The sequence below is a fragment of the Neolamprologus brichardi genome, chromosome 12, assembly GCF_056152115.1.
Source record: "Neolamprologus brichardi isolate AB-2024 chromosome 12, ASM5615211v1, whole genome shotgun sequence".
Taxonomy (NCBI): domain Eukaryota; kingdom Metazoa; phylum Chordata; class Actinopteri; order Cichliformes; family Cichlidae; genus Neolamprologus; species Neolamprologus brichardi.
This window is the reverse complement of record NC_142115.1, coordinates 36751111-36766337: the sequence shown is the minus strand read 5'-3', so window position 1 is coordinate 36766337 and position 15227 is coordinate 36751111.

Genomic DNA, 15227 nt, shown 5'->3' with positions numbered 1-15227 from the left:
GCTATATATTGGGAGGGGTGACCTTCAGCTTTAAGTTCCTTAAAAGGCAGCTTCACTGCAGAACTGGAACTTGAGGATTTTCTGTGCTGTCTGTCGTGATGAGTCTCAGAAAAGTCTGAGTGCAGCATCCAACATGTTTAATCCATTTTTATGGATAAGTGGCTCTTTTGTGTTTGATAGCGGCGGCTGTGACACAGCAACTAGAAGGTCTCATTTTGGGAAGTAAATGGAAGAGAGGTGTGCACAGGCGGGGACAAAGTCATCACCCAAAGACTTCACGAAACACCTGTGAAAGCTGAGGGACGAGAAGACTTCAAGGATTATATTTTTAAAGTATTTTCTTCATATTTCACCCTGATTAAAGGTTTTTTCCCCGCTGTGCTCAAGCAGATACCAGATCAGCGCACACCCAGAAAAAGACTTTCTGAAGCGTTCACGACAGATGAGCTGCTCATGAAAAAGGAGACAGAGGTCCATTTTGCAGCCTGCCCACACAAACCAAATATTCAGGCAAACCCTGAGCATTCCTGCAGTCCTCTGGGTCTGCAGAAAGGAGAGCTTCACGGACATGAGGACTGTGAAAGACGACTTTCTCAAAGCAAATTCTGCGGGAAAGTCTCATAACCATCGAGTGGGTTTATTTTGAAAGACGTACTAGCTATAAATAAATGCATTAGAGCCCAAAATGCTTAGTGTGCAGCTATGAGTTAAAGGGGAAAATGTTGTGTTCTAGGAGAGGGCTGAACTTTAAGATGACAGCCAGGCTGGGATCTGCAGGATCAGAGCTCTGAAAACTAGCACCAGGCTCTTGCATGTCACATGTTTTGCTCTGAGAACCAGAAGCTTTGAGCCCAGAGGCTTCAGTTTGAAACAAACCTGAGAAACAGCAGCAAGAAAGACTTTCTCTGCATTTTAAACTGTTAACCTGCTGAAAGTCTGCAGGTGGGACACACAGCTGCAGACACTTAACGAGACACGAAGGCGACCCTCAACAACACACGGAGAGCAACGCTTACCAAAATAAAAGAGGAAGAGACGCAGCAGAACAGGGGGCCACGACTAATGTGACACAAAAAAACACAGACAGAAACTAAAGCTGACGTGGACGCACAAAGGAGGCTGCGATACACAACAAACCGAGAACACGTCCTGCTGTGAAACCTGGAAATATCCAGAAACAGACCAGGAAATATAAAACTCAAAATAAATGACCCACAGAGAAACTCCCACAGACTCCACCGTCCATGAATAGGCCTCAGCCCTCGTGTGACCGTGGATTGCATTAGCAGAATTGACCATCACCCTTGAGTGCACATGAACAGTTATGGTGGATCATAACCATGGAAAACAGTTTTCACTGTGCTGTCTTTATTTATTTATTTTAATTTACTGCATTAACTTTAAACCAGGGGTGGGAACTCCAGGCCTCGAGGGCCGGTGTCCTGCAGGTTTTAGATGATGAGTTCATCACCAGCCTCTGGAGAACTTCAGGACATGTTGAGGAGGTCGTTTAGCCGTTTAAATCAGCTGTGATGGATCAAGGACACATCTACATCAAGAGGATCTGAGGATTCAGGAATGACGGACGATTAACAGCCAGGAGGTGGCAGTAATGCAACAGTTTTGGATGCAAGCTGCCGTTAAACTTGACAGAAGAAGAAGAAGAAGAACACATCTATGACCTGCAGGACACCGGGCCTGGAGGCCTGGAGACATTCCTATGTGTCTGCAAATTCAGTGAATGTAAGGACAATAATCATTTTCCTTCAGCTTTAAGTTTGGCCTGGGTCTGTGATTGTTTAATTTATGTTCTTTAATTATCGTTATTCATGGTTTTAGTTCTCGTGATGGTTTTCTGTTCATGTTATATTTGTTGTTTTTAGCTTCTAGTTTCAGACACTGTGTCTTCTGTGTTTCATATCTCAGGGTCAAGTCCGAGTCACTGTGCATACGTCATGTTTTACTTTGACAGTCTCGTGTCCTATGTCAGTGTGTTCAGTTTTGCTTCCCTATTGTCTTGTTTAATCTGATTAGCCCCACCTGTGTCCCCTCCTGTGTCCCCACCTGTGTCCCCACCTGTGTCCCCTCCTCTCCTGCATGTGTATTTAAGTCCTCAGTCTTCCCCTGTCTGTTGGGTCCTCCACGCTGCTGTGTGTCATGTGTGGTTCAATGGTGTAGCAGTGCGAGTTTCTTAGTTCTAGTTCATGTTTGGTTTGTTTCTTTAGTATTCATGCTTTTTGTTTTTTTTCCAGCAACAAACTGCCACCTTTAGTTAAGCGTTGTGCCTCCGAGTCCTGCGTTTGGGTTCGAGCCCACCATTCAGAGCGCAACATGTGGCCGTTTTTTCACATTTTTATTGTTGTTATAAAGGAGACTCACAGATATGGTGAAATGGACATGCGGAGGGTTGGTGTGACAGAGGAGGATGTTAGGGACGGGGGAGATGGAGACAGACGGTCTGTTGTTGTGACCCTTGAAGAGATCAGCTGACAGGGGGAAAAGAGAATAAACATGTTTCTGGTACGATGGATCTCTCTGGAGACGGCGACGCTCCTACAGTTCAACATATTCATGAATATTTTTCTCTTTAGGTGCAGGAATCAGTTGCACGTGTATTTTTTAATTGTGTCAAACTAAGTCAGTTTAATTCACGCTGGAGTGTTTGCAGTAATGGCGTTCACAGCGGTGTGTTGCAGCTTCAATTTCATTTCCATGAAATTGAAATCAGGTTTTTCATTCAAATAAGATCTAAAACAGCTGCACTAAGGCTTGCTCGGTGTCAGAGCTGCTCTTTCATTTTAGTGACTTGATTTGATGACATAAACTACTCTGAATAATGATATCTCCTCTCCATCTGCAGCAGCCAGGAGGAACAAACAGGGAATGCTGAGACTCATTATTCTCTAATCAAAGCTTGGAGGCAGAAGGGTTGTGGTGGTTATTCACACAAAAACAATCAAAATGCAAAATCACGAGCTAAAAACAAAAAAGGGGAAGAGCAGTTAATATTGTGAAGCAGATATAATTTGAGCGACTGCACATAAACCACAACTGGGTCAGGTGTGCACTGACAACCCTCTGCTCTGTGTGGCAGCGAGATGATTAAAATACAACTTCCCAGTAAGAGCACTCCTGTACCCTCACTGCACAGCTTCACATAAAGCATGCACAGCCTTGGCAGTACATTCGCTCCTGTGATTCAGCAAAACATGCAAACTAACCAGAGGCCAGCGAGCGTATTCCCACAGTTCACTAATATAGACTCTGTTATGAAAGAAGGTGAGCTCAGAGTTAGTTTCTGATCTGTTTCTGTCCATCTCTCCGTGCTCGTCTGACCACAAAGGGAAAGTTTGAAACCTGCTTATGAGTGAAAACACGGTTTGAATGATTAAAAGGCTGTATGTTTTTATAGATAGATATTATATATATCCATTCATCAAACTCATTTCTGTCTGTGACCATGTAGCCTTGGTCTCTGTAGCTGGGGTGAAAAAACACCTAAACCTCTATCAGGTGGCTTCAGACGACTGAATTCACATCTTTAGCTGATCTGAACACATGAACTCCCCCTCAGTACTTTCCCATCACCAGTCTTTAGCTGACCTCGCTCTGAAGTCCATTTAATAACAGCTAAGGCAAGCAAGTGGACTTCCCACGTCCTGACTCCTGCTCTGCACCGACGGCACTACTCATCAAACCAAACATGTTATGTCACTCTGGGCTAATGCACTATATTGCCAAAAGTATTCACTCACTCATCCAAATCACTGAATTGAGGTGGTCCAATCACACCTGTGGCTAAAATCAAGCACGTAGGAGTTTGTGAAAAAATTGAGCTCACTGAATTCCAGCATGATACTGTGGCAGGATGTCACCTGTGCACAGTGTTGGGAAGGTTACTTTTAAAATGTATTCCATTACAGATTACATGCCCCAAAATGTATTCTGTAACGTATTCCGTTACTCAATGAGAGTAACGTATTCTGAATACTTTGGATTACTTAATATATTATCATGCTGTTTACAACTACATGAATGTACTATTGCTGTGATTTATTACTGTTACTGAAGGTCTGCCGCTCCGAACCGTAGTAAAGGGACCTCTGGCTAATACGTGGGTTCTGTGTCGGCTCGTAGCTGAAAACTAGCTTTACTTTGTTGTCTGGGTCAACTTTGCTAGCAGAGACAGAGAGAGGCGTTGAAAGGCTGCTCCAACAGAACTTATTGTTTCAGAGGAAAACACGAACACGGTGTACAGTCGAGTCTTAATAGCTTACTTACAGCTGGGCTCGTCAGGCTCTCTTCTTGGCTGCAGTGGTTATTATTATATTTACATGCTTCCAGCTCCCGTTTTTGCTCAATGACAGCTCGTACTTTTCCTTTTTCTCCCTCCCTCGCTCACAGACACATAACGTGTATGGCAGTCCATTCTCCCTGCAGCACGGACTACACTGCCCATGATGCTACATTCTTTAGAGCTATGCCTGTAGCATTCTGCCTGTTAGCTTAGCACAACAACAACAAAAAGGCCTCTCTCACCCAGGGAACACGCAGAGCGTCACCCTGTAACCATGGCAACCGTAACGCTGCCACCTGGAACAACAGAACGTAGCTGTCAAACAAAACCCAAACAGTCCTGACCCGCCACAATATGAAACAGGGAAGTACCGCCGTGTAATCCATTTATTTCAACAAAGTAACTGTATTCTAAATACCACCTTTTTAAACGGTAACTGTAACAGAATACAGTTACTCATATTTTGTATTTTAAATACGTAACGGCGGTACATGTATTCCGTTACTCCCCAACACTGCCTGTGCAACATGTCCGGACCTGAAGCTTCCTCACTACTAAATATTCAACAGACAAATGTTAGGAATCTCATCACAAAGTGGAAGCAATTCGGAACGACAGCATATCAGCCAGTTAAATCAGGCCGGCCACAGTCAGGATTAGCCCACAGTGCTAGCACAGGAGCTAATAACAGCTGATTTTCATGCCATGCAGCATCAGCTGATGGCTCAGAGTTTCCCATCCATGCCCTAACCCAGCAAACATTTATACTTCCCAAACAAATCTTATACAACTTGCATATCTCATGCAACTCATTCGCATTCCTGAGGCTGCAGCACTACTTTCCACCAGAGATAAGAGCCTGCTTTAAAGATGTGCAGCGTGTGCATTAGCAGGCTGGATGTGTACTGGTGGCATAAGCCAGCCTTATCAGGCGGGGGACTGTGGTTTGTATCCTGTCTGCACCTTTGTGTTGTGCTCTTTTTTCCCTTCCTGCTGTTTTGTTTAATTTTCACCGCCGAGTGAGGCACTAGAAACTTTGTTAGGATCATGGTTTGGTGTAAGAAAATAAGCCCCTTCACAACAGCAACACTGCATAGTTGTTATTGAGCGAACCATCTCACTCTCAGGTGTAGCTCTCCCACAGAGGGTCCCACATTTTGATTGGCTCCAGTGCACCAGAGCCAACAGGTGGCTTCCACAGGGGAGCATTATTTTGTATGAAAGAAACATCAATGAGACTATCTGAGCTGCTTTAGCTTGCCTGACGTCCGGCTCTACTTCCTGCTGACTTGTTCAGTGTCTGACGCCTTCTCTGTTCTGTGTGGAGTCTTTGCAGCCACATGTGGAAACATCACGGTGTATGTGGACATTTTCTTTGATTAAAATAGTCCCGATAAACCTGACTGAGCCTCATGCGACATGCAGTCAAACCTCAGTGGCCCTCGCATTAACTAACACAACCCCAAATCTGGCTGATTTCCATTTTCAGGACCACAGCCGCTTTTATTCAGCACAGTATGGAAGCGTTGAAGAACTGATGTTACAGCAGGGAGCCAGCTCTAAGCTGGGATTAGTCTGAGAGGACAAGATGTGCCGCCGAGCTCCCCTAAGAAAAACACTCTGTGTTAAATTCATTTAAGAGTGAAATAAAGCATGCATATCAAAAGGCATTTTATTATGTTATGGGCAATTTCTCAAATGGATCTTTGTTACTCTTTGACTCTGCTGACGGAGGTTGAACTCAAACAACCCCACCCAGATTCAGAGGAATCGCACTCACTGATATTTCACGCCATATTTAAACGCACAGTGTGACCTTTAGCCCCACAGTCATTACTGGTCCCAACAAACCTTAGCCTTTAGTTGAAGGGTTTAGTTTAAAATCTGCTGGGACATACAGGAATGATGGGGAAGAGGATGACGGGAACTTGGACGCACCAATGACGGCATCCTTGGCCTTGTGATATGCAGCCAAACAAAAGTACTTTTGTTGCCTAAACCAACCAACCGCACAAAGGACTCTGGATCCAAACCAGCGTCTGTGGTGTGAGTCGGGTGCTTTATATGCTCTCCATCTACCACGACCTCCTGATCAGCTCTGACACACCAAACTTTTCTTAAACTCTTTCAAAAATACTTTTTATAGAGTTTTAGTGAATGGTGGAAACAAACCTGGAGACATATGATGGTGACTTTGTCTTGTTTTGTTAGGGTTATTTGGTCACTTCCTGTTTTACTTTGAAGGTTTGTTTTCTCATGTTTTTAATTGCAGTTTCACTTCCTGCTTTTGTTCTTTCCCCCTCATTTGTGATTGTCGGCTCCAACCTGTATCTCAGCATTGAACCTTTACCCATTTCTTGTGGATTCTTCTTTCAGTTTCTGTTGTTTGTTAGATTTTGTGTTTCAGCCTTGTGGTTCGGCGAGTAAAGGCCCACATTTTGTGGTCTCTTTTCCCCCTTTGGCTCCTTCCTCAAAATACTTGCTGTCATTAAAGCATCAACATAAATGTGTATTTTAGCATCTGTAAAGTACTTTGACTGTGGATGTTGCCCAATTCTCTCATTTCTCCGTTGAATCCAGTCCAATAACGGCAGAAAATGGATCTTTTTTTAGCGTTACACCGACAGTCTCATTTCTGTATTTCTCCTGTCTGACGGTAAGACTACCCATCAGCCCATGCAGTGGAGTAGGAGTGAAAAGTTCAAATATTGGACTTTCCTGTGAAGGGATGACTGCCCTGTGCCAACATCAGCACAAAGGGATCAGCGCAGCGAGCGCGCTCCCTGCAGCCAGCCTCAGTCGATGCGTTCTTCAGATGTAGGAGCAGCATCGGTGTGACGCTGTGATCCTCTGTGTACGCTCACTTGTACAAATCCATAAATCCTTGTCAGGGTTCCTGTTGTTGCCGTGAGTGTTTTGTTTTATCTGTTTTTGGCATCACGTCTGACTCTGGCTCCTCACAGGTTTGGCTTCTTAATCCTCATTTTAAAGCAAAAAACTGCTCCCCTTTCTTATGCAAGCCTGCAACAACTTGACGAATAGAGAGTCTAATCCAAACTGCTGCTAATCACTCAAAGTTGATTATTTACAGACGTATAAATGGTATAAACCTGGCGCAGAAAGTAAGGACATTTGTGCTTGGTTGAGCAATGCTTTATGGCACTAAATCTTACCCTGTTTGAAAGCCTGTTTATTTCTCCTTAAATGGAGCCTCAGTTTTAAGGAAAACACATTTGTTGGTTGCAGCTACAGAGCTGAGTATTTGAGTTATGCCCATGAAAACTCTCCTCTGCCAATCAACTTATTTTGCTATTAACTCTTGTTTGGTGTTATTGGATGATTGAAGTCTGAAGAAATTTAACAGCTCATTACTTTAACCAACAGGAGTCTCGTTTGCATGTGGCGGAGCCGTACACCGCCACAACATCCTGTCTCCTCCTGCTGCTGATGGCCAGCCTGGTCACACACGTGTGGGATGGCATCCTATTCTTCTACCAGCATGTGTCACGAGTGAGTCGGTCTGGTTGTGTTGGTCACACTGGCACGAACGGCACACCCACGCTGAGCCCACAAGTGTTAGACGGTTGAGGTCAGGACTGCAGGCCTCTCCACTCCCAAACTCTGGCTTCTGATGAACCCGGCTCTGTGGGGGCGAGGGTTGTCGGCGCTTGAGTTCCAATAGTTGCAGAATCTCATCTTGATCTCTGTCTGCACTGAGATCTGATGTTGCAAAACTGACTTGACAGTGAAAGGCAGTAATGACAGGCCTCGTAGCAGCCCTGTGAGAGCAGAGACTGGCTGTGTGCAGTCTGGTCTGGATTGTTTGGGTAGAGAGCCGTCAGCTATGTCATTCTGCAAACCTTGACTGCAAATCTGTAGAAGACCGCCTGCGGTTCTTAAGTTCTGACAGGGTGAGGAAATCGACTTCTTGTGGTCTCATCTTCCCAGCCTGTTTCTGACGTCTCCTGTTTATAAAACGTGGCCTTCAAGTTGGAGCTGGTACTACGGCTGCAACTTGTTTTATAGAACACCAGCTTGAAGTTGCCCTATGGCACAGGTGCCAAACTGTTTTATCAGCAGCTCAACACAAGAGTCAACAGCAGAACAAGCTGTTTGGCATTGGCAGAGAAGATCTTGGAAGTTTTAATGGGTGCAACCCAAATATTTAACTCTGCTGCCCAACCAACAAATGCATTTTCACCACAAATGTGGCACCATGTAAGGGGAAATGAAAAGGTTTTCAATGGTACGAGAGGTATTTACTGCCAAGAAGCATTTGTTTGGCCAAACTCAGATTTCCTGACTTTTTGTGCTAAGTTTAGCTTAAAATCCCAGCATGTCATGCAGGCTTTGTGCACACAAAGTAAAGCGAGTGAGGGCATTTTCCTCATCAGTAAGAAGTTAGACAGGAACAAGTTTATGTCAGTTATGTTGGTCCTTACACTACAGGACACGTAAAACAACACGCCTGATTACTGCAAAGGAGGAGAGAATCAGAAAGAGCCTGATAGTTAAAGGTCCTGCAATAACTGCAGATCCAGGTCTTTATAGTAGGTAGTGATAATTTAGAAATAACCAGCTCTGAAACTCCGTATTAGTCAATAATTTCCCACGTTCCTCATTACTCTCGACGTTCCTTTAATTGAGTGTCACTAAACTTTGTCATGTTCTTTGCTGGTTTCTCCAGTATTAATTGTTTTCTGTTCAATCCTAATATGACTCTATTTTACTTGAATCATTATGTCCCTTAGGTTGAAAGTATATTTGGAGATTCATTTTCATTCATTTTTTCATCCTTCTGAGAAAACCATCTATGATTTTTTTTTTTTTGCTAGCAGGCAATCCATTTACACCCCGACTCCCGACGGTCTTTCGTAAGTTGAAAATTTTCGTAAGTCAAAGCACCCATCGCGCCTTTTGAGTGAGCGATAGGCTATAGGCTAATTGCTAACTGCAACAACAATACGTTGTTCAAGTGGAACAGCGAAGCGCAAGTTGTCACATGATTCGGAAGACATTGTGGGCATCGTAGGCCTTCTAGGCTCAGCCAATCAGAGCCAGCGGATTTTGTATACCGGGCATTTTGCCGAAACACGGGCAGAAATATTGCCGTTAAGTGACTTCGTAACTTGACTTTTTCGTTAAATGGGGTATTCGTAAGTCGGGGTTCCACTGTATTCTTATTTTGAAGCTTCAGTCACTACTAACCAGTGAAGATGCACAGGTGTGCAACATAACCAGACTTTCTTTGCATTGGCTAGCTCGACAAAACCTAAAAACCCAGTCAGAGATAACAGGCATCACAATGGTAGCAACTTTGCTAACTCAGGCTTTCTGTTTCAGATAAAAGGAGCATTTGTTGCATCGTTTGCTTCTTCTGCTCGGAGCTGCTTCACTCCATCGTCGAAGTTCCTGTTTCTTCGATCGGTCCTCTGCAATGAAATCAAATGAGAATCAAAGGCTTACTCGCACTCTCACAGGCCATGTGTCTGTTGCTTCCAATGATTTATTAATCCACTCTGTTAATCCACTGTCAGTTCCTGATCACCAAGGTCTCAGATGGATTTAATGAGACTTATGGATTGCTTTTGTTGCTCATTTGCAGCATTTGGTAAAAAGACACCAGATACACATTTAAACAAAACATTTTTCATCATTTTTATAACGTGGAAGCTCTAAAATGTGTCCTTGTTTGCTAATAATGTTTTTCTGAGTTTGGTCAGTGGTTTAATCTCTTACTTTGATGTGTTTTCATGCACACAAATAACTCATTTGTACCAAACAGTCAGGCAGGGCTGGACTGGGACAAAAAATCGGCCCGCGCATTTTGACTGGTGACCGGCCCACCAGGTATTATAGGAAAAACCATAAAGCCTTTGAATGAAAACAAACACTGTTGTGATAGTGATGTACACTGTCTTGTTGGTACATATGTATTAGGGCTGCCACAAACGATTATTTTGATAGTCGACTAATCAGATCATCATCCATTGGACGTAAAACGTACAGCTTATTGCACCAGCAGCGTCTGCTCTTATATAACTATCATTAGCTTACAGCTTTAAGTGTTTAAGGTATGTGCTAACTAAAAATAAAGACAAGATGATAGTTTATTAATTTTAATGAAATTTGCAGATTGTTTCGGTGAAGTTTAATAAACTCCTTGCTGTCTAAAATATAACAGGACACCGGAGTAAATTCTCGAGCATCTCACACTTCTGATAATCAGCTGTCTGCTTGACGTTTATTCAGCTGTGTAAAAACTATAACTTTAATCTCAGCCAAACCGATTTACTCAGGAACAAATAAAATACTAAAAAAAGTCAAACAATAACATTTTTAAGTTATCTAAGTGACTTATATATCATGTTTAACCTGAGTAGCGAAAGACGGCGGTGGGTTTGAAAATGATTTGCCGGGAGTCCGGTGTTCTCACGGCTCTAGTGAGCCTAGCCCCCGGCTAACTATCGAGCTAGTGGCTAACAGACGTCTCCGAAAACGTCGGAGCGCTTTTGAAAATATGTGGTGTCTTGATAAACTGAGCAGATATTTGAGGTTTACACAGCTACATTCTCGCCTGAAAATATGTTAAACGTTTATTTTGTGACCCAGAAAGAATAATAAGAGTAATATTAAAACTAACTAGCTGCTGCCATTGTTGGAAATTGAGCTGGGCTGCGCTATGAATTCTGGGACACAGCTTCTTCTTCTTTGGTGTTTAACGGCAGCTGGCATCCTTGTACATGCAGTGCTGCCATCTTCTGTTTCAGTCCGTTATTACACTCTTAAATCCTACTACTTATTCCTGCGTCTTTTGTGATCTTACAAAGCTTCAAACGACGCGTCGACTATTAAATCAGTCGTCGACGATTTTGATAGTCGACTAATCGTGGCAGCCCTAATATGTATCAATCTAATAAACTTAAACCTACACCATCCTCCCTATTCTGGTATTCTAAACAGTACCTGAAAGTAGACTGTTGGTCGAGTTAACCTCCTGAACTATCTACAACACATGGTGAAAACCTGAAATTAAGACAGAGAAGACTAGAGGTGAGACATGATCATTACTGATTACTGATGACAGATTTAGATATATTTTCATAAACCATTCATTTGCCACATCAATAAACAGCATGGCAGGGCAAAATATTTTTTCTAACATGGCAACCTTTAAAAAGTGAAAGGAGACAGAAAGACAGGTGAGAAAGAATAAAACTTAACTGACTTTTTGATGGCATTTTACACACAGTACTGGTACAGTATCTAGAAAATGTGGGTAAATACTGGCATCATAGCTATGCAGTCAGGGTATTAGTACATGATTCACTCTAAGACGTCCTTGAGTTTGCACAAGTTATTTATTAACAACTAACAGGATGTGCAGCAGTCTGAGGACTAACAGGAAATTATTGGAAGAAAAAAATAAGGGTACAGTGTGTCCTTTCTCCTTCATACTAAACAACTTTCTTTCTTAAATCATGAAATAAACTAACAAAAAACATTTTCTTTGCAAAAAAACAAAACAAAAAACCCACAAAAATTCAACAGGAGGACACAAATTCAGATTTTTTTGTCTACGTGTAAAAATGAATCTGAATCTATTTAAGATATTTGGGTGAATCGAGCATTAACACCTTTGTGACCACCTGCTCCTCTTTTAGGAGCTACTGACTCAGCCAGAGTCGTCAGATGAGTCACAGGAAACATCAGCTAATTAGTACTGAAGGAGGTGAGGAATACCAAGGGAAAATGGTTTGACCTTTACCAGCAGCGAGCTTTTATACACTCTAATTTGAGGTTTGATCAAAAGTCAGATCTATGAAAATCCAAAAGGACCAGATTAAAATTTGAGCATCTTCTGTCCAGTGTCATCGTCTCAGTCATGTTGGCAGAGGTTCGAGCCCTGCTGCTAGTTTTCCAAACAAGACTCCCAGAAGTCCCTCTCTGAACCGCTTCAACTGTGCTCTCTGGGATTTCATCAGGAGCTTCAAGCCATCATCATCTCCTTCAGACTAACCCAGAGTTAGTGGAGGTGATGACAGCTGGGTCTCCAGCTGCAATCGAGGGTTTCCGGCCGTTTACAGAGGAAGAGTTCAGTTTCCAAGCCTGAAAGCAGCGACGAGCGAAACCAGGAGCTTTTTTTTTCCATTTGGAGGAATTTATCCAAACCAGAAAACGTGTGTTTGGTGGTTGGCTGAACTTTCAGAGGGAACAATATGTGGTGCACGCCAGCTCTCCATCTCATGCCGGTCCACAAACACAATCTCCACACAGGCTGCTCCCCAAAATCTGCTCCCTGCAACTATTCCCACTTCCTGGCGATGAAAATGAAGTCAAAGGTTTGCTGTTCGAGATCCTGCCCCCAATTCACCTGGAGCCCGATGCACTTAAAGAACTGAACGTCCAGAACGTGTCTGCTACGTAGACTCAGACTGATTTTGAGGCTCCCGGTTGCAATAATTTTAATGTTTTATGCATTTAAACCTCACTGATGAGAAGAGCAAAAGGAAGACTGATTGTAAGGAAGTAAATATTCAAATATTAATAGTTAATTTCAAGTCTAATTGAATACAGTGTTACATGAATGTAATATACATTTATATGAACACAGAAAACGAAGCAGGGTCTAGTTTCAGGTGTGGCTTCATTTGCAGCATCATTGTCACTGACGGCGTCCTGATCCGAGTCCTGAACACACAGTTGTTCAGTTTATTGGCTTCATGATTTCTTTGGGGTTTTATGGAGAGATTTGCATCCTCGTGCTATTTTGTTTATGGTCTTATTACGTTTCCTGGTGTTTTTGAGTCATTTTGTTATTGGTGAGCTTTAGTACTTCAGAGGGTTCGAAGGTCGTTAGGTCTCTCTTGTGTTTCCTTTCTGTTCCTCGAGTCTCTGCTGTTCTTCTGCCCTTTGCATCAGGTTTGGACATTGGCGTTTTCATCTCGGTGTTCGTTATTTCCTGTTTTATTTCGGTGGACTTTTTTCATCTTGTGCTTTGAATTTAGTTTAATTTCCCGTGTCTCGTTATCCCTGATTGGTTGGATTACTTTGGTACTTTTAATGCTGCTTATACAGTTACAGTTACTCTGTCTGCATCTGGGTCATATAGGGGGAGTGACTGGTTGGGTATCAGCGGGGGCTCACTGACCCTGTAACAGGTTAATGTGGCCGTGTCGCTCGAAACGAGCCAGTAATGAACTGTAATCACTAACAATCCTCCACAGTGAGACTGAAAGCCTGAGCTGCACCGAGGTCGTCGGTGTCTCTCTGCCCTTTTCCACACACTTCCTGTCGTGTGTGCGATTACATGCGGTGTTTATGTATTAAAGTTGTGACCTTTACTGTTTTTAGGACTTCATGACAGGCCTTGTTTTGCATTTGCAGTTTTCCATTTAAAGAATGAATAATGGCCCTGTCTCTCAGACGTTATTAACATATGCATAAACACTGGCCTGCGCTGCCCTGAGCCGGTTATATGTAAAAATGTTCCTTACTTTTACTGAATGGGTTGTTTGGATGGATTGCTCAGGGTGGGATTTTCACTGAAAGGTCAACGGAGAGAAAATTGTCCTCTCAGTCATGATGTGCAGTGTGGCAGGCAGGCAGAAGTGGACCCAAAATGCAGGACTCAGACACGGAAGTAAAACTTAAAGCGCAGCTTTATTGCTGGGGGAAAACCTTACTTAACTAAACTCAAGACAAACAAAACTCTGGACAGAGGAACTAAGGACTAAAACACTGGAAAAGAAATACTAAACCGGAGCAGGAGACAAAACACACAGCAGGTTGAGGGTGAACTGACGTTAATGACGCGACGAGATGCACAGGCAGACACACCGTATAAATACACACACCAGATAATCAGGAAATGGCACAAAGGAGGGGACACAGCTGGAACTGATGGGCATAACGAGACAAACCTACAAAGTAGAACAGGAAACTCACAGACTGTTTTACAATACCAACCCGGGGACAGAGCACAGAGGAAGACACCGGTTGGGATGATCGGAACACTAAACACACGATTCAAACCCTAAGAACAAATACAACACAGAATAAACTAGAAAATAATAATAATAATAAACTCAAAGTGCTGGGTCACTGACCCAGGACCATGACACTCTCAGTCAGAGCCGCGAAGGCTGTCGTAACGGGACCTCACGTTCATTTTTATATGCAAAACATTCTGCACACAAGAAATGCACTTCCTGTTGAGACGTGTTAGCTTCAGAGTTGTTCAGAAACCATCACAGCTCGTGTCCACGCACACACACTGACTTTTTAAAGCTGCACTAACACATGAACTCTTTTGTTTCTTTGTGCCACAGCTGTTAGTGTTTTAGTTTTGGTCCTAAAATCCTCCTGCCACAGTGTCCGCCAAATTTGATAAAAATCTGCTCAATGGGTCCAAGGAACAAGTTGTACCTGTTTAATTAAGTAACAGGTATCAGCCTTTTCTTAAATGCAGAAAATCCTTCAAATGTTGTAGCAGAATGATTAAAATCCATCCATCCATCCATTCGCTTCTCCTTTTCAGGGTCTATCCCAGCTGTCATAGGGCGAGAGGCGGGGTACACCCTGGACAGGTCGCCAGTCTGTCGCAGGGCCAACACACAGAGACAGACAACCATTCGCACTCACATTCACACCTAGTGGCAATTTGGATTATCCAATTAACCTATCCCCACAAGCTGCATGTCTTTGGACGGTGGGAGGAAGCCGGAGTACCCGGAGGGAACCCACGCAAACACGGGGAGAACATGCAAACTCCACACAGAAAGACCTGATGGTGGAATTGAACTCAGGACCTTCTTGCTGTGCAGCAACAGTGCTAACCACCGTGCTGCCTGATTAAAATCTTAAACATAAATTAAATTTTGCTTTTCAAAACACAGTAATTTAATCCCAACAGTCTTGGTTTCATCGA